The following is a 12,692-nucleotide window of genomic DNA, read 5'->3' as shown; positions in this document are numbered from 1 at the left end:
AATATGTTCATACTTGCTCAGTGTTGGTGTTTGGACCAATAATGGGGGTGGGGGTGAGAATGGGGTGGAAATAAAAATACTAACTTTTTCTGAAGATGAATCTTCTAATTTAATATAGCTAGAAATCTCCTCTAGAAGTTTTTGGAAAATACGTACAAACTTATTGGTGGTGCTTGCTAGTTTGTTTCAGCAGTTTTCCAAAATGCAAATGGAAAAGAAAAAATTCACTCTTTTTTCATGTAATTACAGATATTTAAAAGAATGAACTTGCATTTGTACTCTCATGTTTTTCTTCCTGCCCCACCCCCTTCCCTACAATTTAAAGAATTTTCTTTATTTCGATAATTTGCCATACTTTACCCAGATTGTGTGTTAAGGACTGAATAAATGAGTCTTTCATAATATTAAACAGTAAAATGATGAAGTTTACCTAAAGTTTACCAATCTGTAGCATACATGAAAACAAAGGGAAGTATGTGGGGAAAAATATAGAAGATGCCGCTTAACTTTTACTCTTTAAGAGCAGGATGAAGCCTTTCAATTTCTGGCATAAATTAACATTCTCTTTGGTTGGACTAATGATTTTAACGTTTTATTTTCAGACATGTCAAACCCCCAAATGAGAGAAGATACTGAGGCCTGTTGCCACAAACCCGTAGATCCGAACTTGTGGTGTTAGTCCACACAAGCTTGTGTCTATAGGTATGTGTCTGTTAGGCAATCTCACAGACCACAGGCTTTGCCTGTATGCCACTCAATATCCCTTCAAATTCCTTTGTTCTCCTTCTCTTCCCCTTCAATTCCTTTAAGAGTGGTGGAAATGGAAAGAGGAGCTGATATAAAGGAAGGAGACCATTTGTTCTGGAATGGATGAGGTTCTTCAATTTGCAAGCTTACCCTGAAGTCTCTTATCTCTTATAACTACTCTCAGCTATCAAATTAAAATACTAGGTGAGGCAGCAAGAATTCAGGTGACTCAGACAACTTTTTGTTGAGTGATGAGGAAATAGATATATAAACAAGAGTTTGTTTTATTTTCTGTAAGCCTGACCAATTGTTTTCAGAGTTATGATCTTTTTTTTTTTTTTTTTGGAAATAACAAGGACTTATTTATAAGAGCCATTTCACCTTGCTTTGGGCTGTATCTTGTAGCAATTATTCCTCACTCATTGTTCTCCAAGTACAGACAAATCGGTCCTTATCTTTAAAAATAAAATTAGTGCAAAGAATGGATATGCTTAACTATTAATACTTCTGTAAATATTCAGTACTGTAAGACAAATGAACTATTTATAAATAAGAAATAGCCTGTTTAGGTCCAACTTCATACTTGACCAGAGTTGTTTTATAAGTCTTCACCATGTTTAAAAGGCTGGAATGAAAATAATTTTATCCCTTTGCCTCTTAAATGTCACTATTGTGCCAAGATTGGAAAGCCAAACTGACTACAGATCAAAGCAAAACTGGCTATATTTATCTCATTCCAACAAAGTGAGCTGAAGAGTCTGTCTGTAAACAGAACCCAGGGTGAAAAGTTGATCCAATTTGGATGACTCTTAAACTTTTGCATTTCCTTTTGGTCAAACGTAGTACCAGGAATTCCCTTAAGATTTTTTTTTTTTGGTAGCCTCTTATAACAAAAAGAGTCAATATGAAGTAGTTATTGAGTTAACATCAGCAAAAACTTTGAAATACAAATAGATACATTTTATTTTATCAAATTATGTCTCCTCTTAAGAGCCAAACAGTTCAGAGATAGTTAGAACTCTTCTATCAAGAGAACAAACTAGTGATTACTAGATGGGAAGGGGGTTGGGGGACCAGGTGAAAAAGGTGAAGAAGAGATTAAGAAATTCAAATTACTAATTACAAAATAGTCATGGGAATGTGAGGTACAGCATAGGGAATATAGCCAATAATATTGTAATAACTATGTATAGTGCCCGGTGGATACTTGAGTAATAGGAAGAGGAAGGAAACCACTTGTAAATTATATAAATGTCTAACCACTATGCTGTACTCCTGAAACTAATATAAAACAATATTAAATATCAACTTGAATTGAAAAAAGTATATAAAAATTAAATTTTGTATGTTAGAATTAGGAAGGGTCCAATATAGATCACATATGTTTGAAGGGTAGAATATCAAGCTCTGCAAATGCTAAACCCAGAGGATACTGTGTATATGCATTTCCTTTATTTTTGTTCTGCATAGCATTTAAGAGGGTTGACTGTAGATCTCGACTTCCAGTTTGCTAAATAATCATTGCTTTATTATTGAACGATGGAACAGTACATCCAGAAGCGAAAGACTGTCCTCATTGGTGTGTATGTATTATGTATAATTGTTTGCCCAAGACCTTTATTGACCCACTAAGCAAACAATCTACTTGGTGGGCTTTACATGCCTCTTTGAAGTGGCTGACGGAGAATGGATAAACTGCTATCAAATTAAACTTGTACCTTCTCTGGATAAATACTTATACTTGATAAAGGCAAAATCACGTCTCTACTCATCGTCCCTTTAACCTCCTGTTAAGTGTGCTACAAGAGAGACCATCAAATTCATGAATCCAAAGGGACACCAAGCTGCCTATATTCCCTGTACAAACACAAAATGAAGACAACAGGATGGCCAGTAGGTGACTACCAGGTTGTTTCTTTTAAGAAGGGATTTTTAACCACCACCCACTCCACCTAAAGAAAAATAAAGATTAGGCAGAGTAGTCAATCTTTTCAAAGTTTCTAAAAGACCTAAAACATCATTATTATTTGATTCACCTGGCTAGAAAATATTCTGATAGAAAGCCCAAAGTCCCTGGACAATGGCCACCAAAAAAGAAACACAGGATATTAAATATTTTACATGATGAAATTCAGTAATTTTTCTTTCTTCAATGTTCATGAATAAATGATGCTGTAGATACTAATTATTCTTTTACAGATTCCTCTGAGTGGACCAAATGTTCTACAGAAAGCTATAGAATTTCAAGTTTTTCCCCAGAAAGATTCTAAAAAGATATTTCAGTAGTCATTACTGCATGGAGGTATAGACACAATGGGAATAAAACAAATTAGTTTTATTAAAATTCTCAAATCGTTACTATAAAAATACATTTATTAAGCTGTAACATAGGAAAATAGTTTAGATTTTTTAAATAGAAAAAATAATTTCTATTTTAAGAATTTCATTTGATTAAGCAATTCACCCCTCAAAACCAGAGTTTGGGGAAGACAGGGGAGCTGGTATTCAGTTTTGGAAGGATCCGTTGTTTGTATTCCAAAATTAATAAATCGATTCTCTATATGGAAAGAAAATAGTGTGTGTAGGATAGAATTAACTTTGTATTTTAAGTTAATACGATCTCTTATTTTTCAATGTGCTTACCAATCATTCCCCAAAGTTTGTTAGATCTTATGAATCCTTGTCTGCTGACTATGATATTTAACCTCATCAGATGTCACGTAGCCTCTCTAATTAAAATTTTGAAAGCTTCTTATGCCTATAATAGTGCTGGAATTTTACAGAGACATCAGTATGAATGACTCCTCAAAAATTTCAAAAATTTATTAACATCTAACATAGTCATAAATTATGAGTTGGAATAGATTCATTTTTTTTTCTTCTGGTGTAGCCATATAGCTCTATTCATCCAGCAAACCTTGTAAATGCTTACTATGTGTTTAGCACTTTGCTAAAGATTGAAGTTATGACTCTTATTTCAAAACACTGCACTGATGATCTGGTCAGGAGCCCATTTGCAGAATTCCATACTGCAAACATGCCATACTGACACGTTTTAATGAATCACATATTGTAATCATAACATTTGTACAACTTCCAAATACCTAATCAAATACAGAATATGTTTACTAATGGGGAGTCTATGCTCTTCCATAATTCCAGACACTTATAATATTGTTTGAAGTTCATTCTTACTTCATTTGGGGGTGGGGGATTTGCTGCTGGTAGCATTCAAAACCTCAATGATCAATAGACTGAGAGTCTGTTTACATGTATTCAGAATACCTTTGGAATAAACTTTTTGGAGGTTAAAAAGTATAATATATTTTCTGTACTTAAAATATATAACTACTATTCTCCTATAAAAGATAGTTATATGAATTTTTACTTCTTTTCAATGAGACTATTTATGACATCATTCCATATCATAATTGCATGTTGTTATCACGTGCCTACAAATATTTACACTAATTATGTAATGAGCCATAATTGCACTAATACATGATAATGGGCTAAAATCAGTGTAAATAAACAAGGAAATTCACACAACCAAAGGAGTGGAGTATTGAAAGCCATTAGTATTTTAAGAGCAACATCCTTTTATCTTTGACCAATAGAAGAAGAATGTACATGGAGAAAGATGAATATTTCCACTTTCAGATATTTAAAAGCTCTGTAAGCTATATGTTTAGGCTAATATATTACCATTTTAGCACATAGAAACTTATCGTCTCTTTATTGTATCTTCTTTTTCTAACTCTTACTTGCCCCTCATTGCCTTGTTTCCCATTCATAAGGGTCTTTACAGAATCAAGCAAATGGTCAATGCAAAGAAAATATAAGAAATTCAAATGCAAAGGAAAGAAAATATATTTTCTTTTAAAGTCTCAGTGAATATTAAATCTTTTACATAAGTGAGTATCTAGAGGCAGAGGGCTCACAGTCTCTCCTTGAATTTCCACATGATATCCAAGATCTGAGGCAAAATTGCCAGGTTGAATTCAGCCATTCTGCATTGCCCCCCTGGAGAATCTTGGTAGCAAATCCACTTTACTATAATTGAAGTTACAATAAAAGGGAAAGAACAAGAGACCTGACATAAAAAATAAAAATCACTTGGTCTTTAACTTTAGGTTCATACTTTCACTTTATCCTTTCATTTATACATTTTTGCTTTCATTCAAGAGACATATTTTTAAATTTCTACTATGTTCTAAGTAGTCTGTATGCAAGTGATACTAAAATTGTCAAGGTTAGTGGCACAGCCCCATTTTCAAATAGCTTAGATTCTAGTAGAGGAGGGAGACCTATAAATGATAATGCAATGGCATTAGGGTTAAATCAGAAATTTCTAAATTAAATTATAAATATATGAAATTATGAGATAATCAGAGGAAGAGCTACTTAAGTTGAGACTTGAGGGATGAATGAGAGTTTGCTTGATAAAACTAACTTCCCAGTGTTTCCCCAAAACCAGGTAGCATTGATTCAACAGAGGCAGCCTCCTCAAAAATGCTGCCCCACACTATAGTAGCTGCATATGGGAACAGGATTGGAAAAATAATCCTTTTCCAGATTAGTGGAGAAGCATGAAGAAATATCATCTCTACAGCATTTGTATCTATTTTTAGAACACAATCGGCACAATAGAATCATCATTCTTCCTCATTTACTCAAACACTCCTCCATCTGTAAATGCCTAGGCCTAGCTCCTTTGTGGAACAGCCTTTACCAGGCAAAACCAGGGTCCATCTAAACAATGAAGAGAGGTGACCATCATTGACCACAGAGTAGTCCTCATGGGAAAAAACAAACCCGAACAAATATGAGTTCACATGGAGATGGGAAGTCACCAAGCTTGTGAGTCTGTCTGCTGCTTCAGCATTTAACTAGAGCCAAAGGTAAAGGAAAGACCCAAATTAAAAATTAAAAGGAGAAATTTACCAAATCCCCTTATAAAGAAAAAAATAGTCACATTTTTATATAAAATAAACTTTATATAAAATTTTTATATAAAATAAACTTTACAGTTGCTAAATAAACTGTTGGGGACAGGCTTTCTGGAAAGTGCTGAAACATTCAACTCTGGAAAGAGGGGCACTTTATAAATATGTGAATTATATAATATATATGATCAATACTGTTGAGTGAATGTTCAACATAACTTCTATATTATTCATTTATCTCTATTTTGCTCAGAATCTTGTGTATATCTTTTCACTGTGTTTTGGCTTTAGCTATTGCCCCTTGTTTATTGATCCTTTAGATTTTCAAGTTTTTCAGTTTGACAAGGAAAATATTTGCTTTCCTAATTCTTTTTTTCAATTGTCCAAGTTTAAATATTGCTCTACTTCTGTATTCTGTCAACAGACACCAGAGGGCATTAGATTGATCAGAACAACTGCCATTATATGACATTACCGTAATTTTCATGCACAATAATTTTGAGACCAATCCCAAATATTTCCTCCCTTTTTGTCTGCACAATAATCTCAAGCCAAGATTCTTGATATTATCTCTACTGTCAGACTTTTTAATGTGTTGTCTCTTTTGAATGGCCCAAATAGGTGACAGCACGAAGAATAATTATAAGACTAACTTGCAATTTCATTGCTTAAGAAATAGTAGCTTTCCAGCCATTGTGACTGCATGCTCCCAGGTTGAGGTAGTAGGTTGTATAGTTTAGAATTGCATCAAGGGAGATAACTGTACAGCCTCCTAGCTTTCCTTGGGTCTTGCACAAAGCAACATGCTGAGAACAATCATGATTCCTCCAGGCCTTTTTTTCTTAGGAAAGTCTATGAAAGGTAATATTGGGTACAGTTATTTTACTGGCATTTTAGAATTCAGATTTTGCTTAATTCTTGTACCCATGTTGTATTTTCATGTCCTGTTTCTTCTGGTCTAATTTCGTTTAACAGAGAACGTAAGATTTTGAGAGATTTGGTGCATCAGTTATTCACTATCACAATAATACTGTGTAATAATTAACAAAACCTCAGTGGCATACAACAATAAATATACATATTAGCTCATGAGTCTGTGGATTAGTGACATACTGGGCAGTTTGTCTGGCCTTGGCTGGTCTCATTCATTCTGGCTGTCAGCTGTAGGATGGGGTCACTAGGATGACTGGACAACTCAGTTCTATTTCATGTGTCATATCCTTCAACAGCCTCTTCCTAGCACATTCTCATGGTAAAAGCAGAAGAGCAAGGACAAGAATACGCCAAATGGCTTAAATATTTTGCAAGTTTTTGCTGGCTTTCTGTTTGTTCCTCATTAGTCAAAGGAAGTCACATGACCAAGCCTGGAGCTGCAGTTGGAGGCACTATAAAGTTTCATGGCAAAGGGCATGAACACAGGAAGGTATGACAAATGGGATCCATTTTAGCAATCACATTGCACTTTCTTGAATTTCACCAAATTGAAAGTAATTATATACCCTCCATCCTTGGTAGCTCCCAAGATCAAGAGCTATATTTGTAAATTTACACTTTGGATTTGAAGCTAAGCTAGTCTTTGAATGCTATTTATGTCCTTGTTAATGAGATATACTACAACCAACTTCTGTGGAAAAAATGCCAAGAGACTGGAATGGTAATAATGTGGGGGTTGATTATATTACAATTTAAGGCTTAGTCATTTCATGGTGATAATCAATATTATGAATGATGGACATTTTGCCTGACTTGTACTGAACTCACACAATCTCCACGGAGCATATGAGCAGCAAACCAGCACTACAATCTAGTCCTTTTGGATAGGATGGTGTTGCTCCAAGCCTAGACACATTTTAATAGAAAATACAGACAGATAGTCAGAAAGCACCTAATGAGGTTATTTAATTTTATTAATGTCTTGTATTTTAATAAACAATATATATATAAGAGAATGGTTTTACAACCTCTAGCTAGAGCTCTTTCTAAATTGCCTTAAAAAAATAAAAAAGATGAAATCCCTGTATCACCACTGATTCCACGCTCAAATATTTTTATGGTGAGTCATAGTGACTGTTATATCACTAACAGATCGAGGATAACTAGCCCCAGTTTGATTACAAAATACAGCTAAAGGTTCAGTGTTAGTTTTAGGCCACTGAAAATCTACAGCAGAACTAAGGGCCAGGCTCTAAGGTTCCTGTATGGTCTTTATTTCTGAGCTCATTCATCCATCCTTTAGAAGGGCCTGTGGCCTTGCTCTAGAAGACACTGTCATTCATTACTTTGTCACATTTATTATAAATTTGACATGAAACAAAGCTGTTACCTGTATCCATGTTGAGTAAGAGTTTGTGTTTTAAACATCTGTAGCCACTTGACATATAAGGACCTACTTAGTACTGTTCATACATTTGGAAAGCTTTTTCTTTTTTTAAATTAAGTTATCTTTCTGTACAAGATAATAAGGTCCTCTCCTTTTCGATTGCATAATCTTGAGTGGTTTCACACAGCCATAGTTCCCAAGGGCAAAGTAGTGTTTGAGTTCCTGCTTCTGAAGACAAAGTAACTTTTATTTGATTTTCTACTGATTTGATAATAAAGTTGTATCTACCAGAGTTTAAATAATGTTTGCTTTCAGAATGGCTATGATGTCTAGGAGGTCATACTATTATTTTAAGCCACTATCCCACGCTAGGACAAAGAGTTTGGGACCCACATGGAAAATAAATTATGATTGGGGGGGCCACTTAAGATACATTTTAGTGTCAGTTTTAGCATAATGAATAGCTAAAGTATTCTTCAAAATGATTCAATCCTTACCTTCATCATTGGTGAGTATGTGTTCAATTTCCTTAGGGAAACTCTTCACTGAATTTTAGATCTGACAATCATTCTTAATCCCAGATATCCCAACTATACCATTAATATAAATAAAAATAGTATCTCCTTAGAATTAATGTTAGGACTTAAAAAGATTTTTTAAATGTGTTGCAGAATGCTACATTTTTTTTAAATATCATCAAGAAATTATATCTATATGGTGGTATAAATGTTATTTTAATTTTTCAGAATCTGGTCATTTCATCCAGCTCTTTTGTAGAGCACTGATAATTTTCAAAACATAAATGCGCTGTTGGCATCTTGACCTTCTTCATCAAGCAAGGCATGTTTGGCTAATGCAATATAAGGAGACTCTGGCCAGTTAAAACAGTGAGTTTACATACTTCCTTGAAGACAGGTCATTTGTACTTTTTTTATTTGCATGCATCACATTCTTTTTGACTTGGTTTATTAGTAGAGACATTTAACTAGTATGTGATAACACAATCAAGCCACATCTTGTACTGGGTAAGTATGCACTTCCAAAGACATTCTTGTAAAGATAAACACTAGCTTTCTCATAGTTGGTTTTGGCTCATTGTCTTCTTGAAGCTTTCTGAAGACTCAGGGAGGAATGAGTAAACCGAGTTTTTCTTATTTCAACCAATAAATATTTTCTAAATACCTAGTGCAAGCTTTGACTGTAAATAGAATAACACCCTACTTCATTAATATTTTTGTCTCACTGGACTATTTCCCCTTCATCTCTTGCTCTCCAAATTTTAACTCCACCAAAATGTTTGTTTTTCTATTCTGAATAAGACTAACCTCTAGTGGTCTTTAATAGCTTATTTCTCTAATAGTTGAACTTCCAAGTTCTATCCTTTAAATAGTGTTTATCAGACTAATTAATATGAATTCTCTGGGATGTTGTTACAATGCAGATTCTGATTCAGTAGGTCTGGATGGTACAGGAAATTCTGCATTTCTAACCAACTCTTAGGTAAGGCTGATGCTGTTTGTTCATGGTATACACTGTTGAGTAGTAAGATTTTGCAAAATCAAATGCTTCCAAATTCCAAGATGTCCAGGCATTTAACCTGAGAATAAAAAATTTGGAGACAGCCTCTCATCTTTAGTTAAGTACAGCAAATTCCCCTTTTAATTGTAGTTATACAGCTTAATTTTTAAAAGTATCTTTGTTCCTTTCAGTAATACAGAATCCTAAAATGCGGCACTATGAAACTTGCATTTTAGAAATAGTGACATTGTGACATTGACTATAAAGATCTTTATATTACAATGATCATTCATTCAACAGAAGCATCTCTGAATAGCTCATGTAAAGAGAATTCAGCTAGGGACATGAGTGCAGGTACCAAACCTGGTTCAGCAATACCCAAATCATTTAAACTTTCTCAACATAAATATCCAATTATATAAGCCCATGGACTAGAGAGGATAATTTTTGAGATGCCTTTAATATAGAATATGCTGCAAGTCTGGGAATTCAGGAATCTTAGATGGCATGACTTATTTCTTAGCCTCCATATCCTTCTGTTCTATAATATGGAAGAGAATATTCCCAATTCTGTCTCTATACTGCCAAAGGGACATGAACAGAGTGATACCGAACAGTCTGCAATAATGGTTACCACAACAAGCTACTAATAATAAAAGCCACATTAAGGCAATGGAAAAAGTAGCCTAAACCAACAGCAAATATTAATCCCCTTGTTCCTTTCATGGTTTGCAGATTACTAGAGTAATAAATAAAAGTGAATTAATTTCTGCCAAGTTAATGTCTATGAACAGGGTATTTTAAAGCACTGAATATCATTTTACAGTAGAGATTATCTCAGGGCTGAACAAGAGGGGGATATGTCGGATATGTGAAATTTACCACCTCTTTCCTGGTTCTTGTTTGTGCTCTTTCTAAACAAAAAATATGTGCTTCATGCCCCACCACCAACTGCAATATGGAGCACATGAGAGCTTCTGTGGCCCTTCTCAACCTTTTTACATCAGTCACAGAACTCCCACTGTTCTGTGCTAATGCAAAATGCAATAACGTTTAACATCAGGACATCTCTGAGTCAAGAGGTTAACAGAAAACACATCTCCCATTGTGTTCCTGCAGCTCTGATACTGTTAATGGTGAAAACACCATGGAGACAAATAGATTTTTCTTTATTCAGGAAGCTTTGAGTGAAGAGAAAATATATATGACATCTTTACAACATGAGAGCCCTCTCTATATGGTGCATTAAGGAAGGATGGAGGAGGGGAGAAGTTCATGGAACATTGTGCTTGTTATGGCTTGAGTCTTGTCTAGAGAAAGGATTATGTCTTTTTCACTTTCTTTCTCTGACTTCCAAAAATAATTCCCGTTCTGGTAAAAGGAAATGAGATTTAACCTTTCAAGGTACAAACTCAGGGAAAGAGGACTCTGCCTAATCATAGTGGAAGCTTTACGGGGTATTTTCTAAATATATGATGACATAGCTACCTCTTTATCTCCTATTTGTGTGCTTCAGGTATAGGGACTGTGAATATATATATTCGTGAAAGAGACCACGGCAAAAGAACGATGCATTATAATTATGCTGAGCTTTTTACTTGAAAATTACCTGCAAGTAGGCTGTGTGTTCTGTATATAAAAAGTACATGCAAACATATTTTTGTGGTCTTATTCCCCTTTTATTTGAAAGGGTCCCTTGGAGAAATATTCATCAAGGTCAACTCTTATTCCCATAGAATTTTACAAAGAAATTTGTTTATAGTTTGTGAATTGTGGTCAGAAACTAAAATTACGATGTTCCATTTCTTTAGGACCTGAAGACTTTCACTCAGCAGAAAAAAAAAAAAAAAAAAAAATATATATATATATATATATATATATATATTACAGTATGACTATAAAGATCTTTATACTGGTTTGAAAACATGTCTAAAAGTTTTTGGTTTAACATAAAGCTGTCGCAATTTTCATGCTCCCCTCCCCACCCCAAAGCCAGTACATGCATCTGAGAAGATTAAGTTGTAATCAATAATGTATATCCTCCAAATGTTTCAAAGATTATTATAACATAGAAAATTTGATAATTATTTGGCGTATCTAAACTGTGAAGATAATAACCCTCAAACATTCTTGAAGATAACCTCTCAAATATATATATATATATAATATATATATTATATATATATATATATTTGAGAGGTTATATATATATATATTTATATATATATATTTGAGAGGTTATATATATATATATTTATATATATATATTTGAGAGGTTATATATATATATATTTATATATTTATATTTGAGAGGTTATATATATATATATTTATATATATATATAAATAAATATATATATATATATATAAATATATATATATATATATATATATTTGAGAGGTTATCTTCAAGAATGTTTGAGGGGTTATCTTCACAGTTTAGATACGCCAAATAATTATCAAATTTTCTATGTTATAATAATCTTTGAAACATTTGGAGGATATACATTATTGATTACAACTTAATCTTCTCAGATGCATGTACTGGCTTTGGGGGTGGGGAGGGGAGCATGAAAATTGCGACTAGCTTTATGTTAAACCAAAAACTTTTAGACATGTTTTCAAACCAGTATAAAGATCTTTATAGTCATACTGTAATACTAGTACTGTAATTGTTGATTCAGTTGTATCAAGTGCAGCCAAATTTCATGTATTAAAGTTCATCAAGTCCAGGAAAGAGAGAAAGGAATTCCAGAATGAATCATTGTTTAATGAATAAGGCTCCAAGTGTTCTGTAGTTGCCATTTTTAAATTTGAATAAAATGTATAGAATGGCTCCAGTGTTATAGCAATATGCTGCTTCTGGTCAGCTGCTAATAACAACTTCACAACATAAATGAGACACTCATAATGTGCGTTCTGGATCCTCTAAGAGTTTAACGGTCTTTTACTCTATTTGTAGCTTTTTATTACTGAGTAATAAAGTGCTGCTGATACACTAGAACCAATATGCAAAACACAAATTAAATCAAGCATAATTAAAGGAGAATATGTCCCTAAAGACTGAACAGAAAGTTACAAAATGAATTTTTGAGAAATAGATTTTTTTTTGGAGGGAGAGAGTAAACTTTTTATTATCTTCTATGACCAAGAAGCAGAGT

The 12,692-nt window shown here is 33.6% G+C and overlaps 1 protein-coding gene across 4 annotated transcripts in view; it reads left to right on the top strand.

Moving 5' to 3' along the window:
- The window catches only part of LOC120612231 (uncharacterized), a 65,598-nt gene that overhangs the window by 28,245 nt on the left and 24,661 nt on the right, over positions 1 to 12,692 (top strand). For 2 of the 4 annotated variants that reach the window (XR_005655413.1, XR_005655412.1), the window contains one exon: positions 603 to 1,229. The exons of the other annotated variants lie outside the window; for them this stretch is intronic. The gene's annotated coding sequence lies outside the window, so the exon portion shown is untranslated. Of the gene's footprint in view, positions 1 to 602; positions 1,230 to 12,692 lie in introns of those variants that run through there. 4 annotated transcript variants of the gene reach the window in all.

The sequence above is a fragment of the Pteropus medius genome, unplaced genomic scaffold (genome assembly GCF_902729225.1).
Source record: "Pteropus medius unplaced genomic scaffold, Ma_sr-lr_union100, whole genome shotgun sequence".
Lineage (NCBI taxonomy): Eukaryota > Metazoa > Chordata > Mammalia > Chiroptera > Pteropodidae > Pteropus > Pteropus medius.
The sequence above is the reverse complement of the archived record's forward strand: the minus strand, read 5'-3'. Positions and strand labels throughout refer to the sequence as shown.